At 40.2% G+C, this 2898-nt stretch overlaps 2 protein-coding genes across 2 annotated transcripts in view; both read right to left on the reverse strand.

Annotated features, from left to right (window-relative positions):
* The window catches only part of LOC106806507 (sodium/bile acid cotransporter-like), a gene marked incomplete at its 3' end in the record, with an annotated part of 25113 nt that overhangs the window by 14130 nt on the left and 8085 nt on the right, over positions 1-2898 (reverse strand).
* Positions 1-2898, reverse strand: part of LOC106806508 (sodium/bile acid cotransporter 5-like) — an 8664-nt gene that overhangs the window by 1805 nt on the left and 3961 nt on the right. The window lies entirely within an intron of this gene.

Raw genomic sequence — 2898 nt, forward strand, 5'->3', positions numbered from 1 at the left:
GAATGGCATGGAATGGAAATCGGAAGGATGGATGGATGCATGGATAAGATGATAGTTAGATTTGTTGGTATTTTACTTTGCAACAAGCGGTCACCAACTGGAGTACGTACCTGATTTCCCGGGGGACCAACACGCCGGGATATCCGCTAGATATTATATTAATAAAGAGAAGAGAGCCGGAGAAAGAGAGAGGGAGAAAGATATAGAAGAGGAGGAAGAGGAGAGAGGAGGAGAGAGAGGAGAGAGATGAGAGAGAGAGAGAGAGAGAGAGAGAGAGAGAGAGAGAGAGAGAGAGAGAGAGAGATAGATAGATAGATAGATAGATCGTGTTTGTGCATTTGTGCTATGTAATATTAATAAACATTTATAAGTCTAAATAATTTATTTTTTTAGATTACCAGACATAATTAGCTGTTAAACCTTGTATGCTACTTGTATATTATAAATTTAAATTTCTTATATGCAAATTATTCACCAGACGTTTGTTCTTAAATTTGAATGCATAAATTCGACTGCGTATCTATACGTGGGGCGTAAAAATCGGAACAACGTTTCACACCCGGGTGGCCTCATTTGTTTGGCATATGATATGTTATTTATGTCATGGGTTATGCAAAATTTCACACACGGTAACATTTATTTTGTTATCGTTGAACAGAAGCAGCAATCGATGACCAGACAAATCTGGGTGTAAAAATGCAAGGACACTTGAATAGCGAGCCAAGAGTCAAGTTTTCGAAATTACCTGATTTTTATTGCAAATTGTATAACAAATTCGCATTTTTACGACTAGTAAAAGTAGAATTCCTCCTATGCAATCCAGTAAATACACACATCAAAACATTTTTGAAAACCGTGATACTATACGCAAGATTATAGTTATATGTGCATAGCGTAATCTCGCATGAATTTATAACGGTAAAGCTTTTAATTTAATGGCCATCTTTTAGGTCAAATTGATTGTCATTGAAAATATCGACCCGTAGACCGTTTAGGTAATACACCCGCGTAGAGCGTAGCAACAGCGCAATCGGGGAAAAAAGCAAATGCCCCCTATTGCGAAATTTCAGGTAGACAAATACCCCGTACAGACTGCAAAATTTGAATCCACATTAAACTGGTGCGGGTTAAGCGCGCGTTAAATTGTAGCGTACTCACTGCAAATTTGATCCTACATCAAATGAGTCATCAGTTCTCAGTTCAGCTCGGTACGTCACCCCGCAGACAGCAACTGTACAATAAAGTGACCTAAATAATGCTATGCGCATGCGTATTACGATTTAGCGCCAGGTTTTTGGCGGGCGTGTTGCGTACAGACACACGTCACACAAGCGGGCTATCTTGGTCCGGCTAGGTTATCCCGGGTTGTTGCGTACAGACACAGCCTGGTGCGGGATAACTTATGCCTGGCCCTCCTTCATTTTCGAGGGCCAAATTGGTGCGAACCAACGCGTATTTGGAGCGGGATAGCGTGTACACACTGCAAAAACTTGACGCGCGACTGGCGCGCACCGGTTTGATACCATATAAAATTTGCAGTCTGTACAAGGTAAAGTGATTTGGAGAGTGGTATGTGTAGTGTATCATATCACATCTAATGTCGTAAAAGGGAATCAGCTACTTATCGAGACATGGATGCAAAATCCGAACATGGCAAATGTGCGATTATAAATACACGACATTTCTTATCTTCTCTGTAGAAATTGCTGCCATCGTTGTTTTGAACCATTTCTTTTATAAATATAACACTCTACGTGGTAACATGCAGAGACCTTATTTAATGAGATTTAAAGACAGAATAGCGATACTAGCACCGACTCACGGCTGGTAAGTTAGAAAGCTGGTATGGTGGTGGCCCTGCTACAATGCAATTTCTCGGTTGTCTGCTAAGATGAGCTGGTTACCTTTGTGTTCCGCGATTAACAGCAATCTATGTATGTATGTATGTATGTATGTATGTATGTATGTATGTATGTATCTATCTATCTATCTATCTATGTATGTATGTATGTATGTATGTATGTATGTATGTATGTATGTATGTATGTATGTATGTATGTATGTATGTATGTATGTATGTATGTATGTATGTATGAATGCATCGGTGCATTGTTCCTTTCTATGCAGAAGAGGGCAGAAAGCCAGATGCGACTTCAATACAGAAGCGATGAGAGCCATCCATCCATGCAACCATGCGCCCGCTTACTCCCAACCTGCTGCGATGTAGTGCCAAAAAAGTAAACGCTTCCTGAGTGCTGTAGATAAAAGCTTATATATAGTTACGCAGCTGCTTCGGAGAACTATATTTTGACTTGCTTCCCTAGTATTAGACATTAAATCACGCAGTAGCAACTAACCAAGGTGTGTGAAACACGTATAGGAAAATGTTGGAATAATTTTAATAAAATTCGACTTTAATATTGACGAAAGGGTTTCCCAGTGCCGCCACATTCTCCCGGTATTAAGATAACGTACTTCACAAATAATGAATGGTGTAATTTTGCGTGATGCATTATTATATTAGTATTTAGCAACAACAGAAAATATATTATTGCTCGTGCTCGTTGCGTCAGAAATGGCTTTGACACTGTCTATGCATGAATACTCTAGTTATTTTAACTGAAATGAAGTGGCATCTGTCCCGTAAATGGACCGAGACGCCATTTTATTCTTGCACAATGAGGCAGGACGCGTGATTTTTTTCCCTAGGTCAATCAAGAACATAGGGCTCTAACGAACGCTGCCATTGGTGAATTACAATCACGTGCCGCCAACTCCTGTTTTTATGTGCATTCAGTCTTTGTGCAAATTGTGACCCTAAACCCTGAGACCCTTAACCCCTAGTACCCTAACCCTCACACCCTAACCTAGGCGACCCTACACCTAACCTCACCCTCA

Source organism: Priapulus caudatus, unplaced genomic scaffold, assembly GCF_000485595.1.
Source record: "Priapulus caudatus unplaced genomic scaffold, Priapulus_caudatus-5.0.1 Scaffold165, whole genome shotgun sequence".
NCBI classification, from domain to species: domain Eukaryota; kingdom Metazoa; phylum Priapulida; class Priapulimorpha; order Priapulimorphida; family Priapulidae; genus Priapulus; species Priapulus caudatus.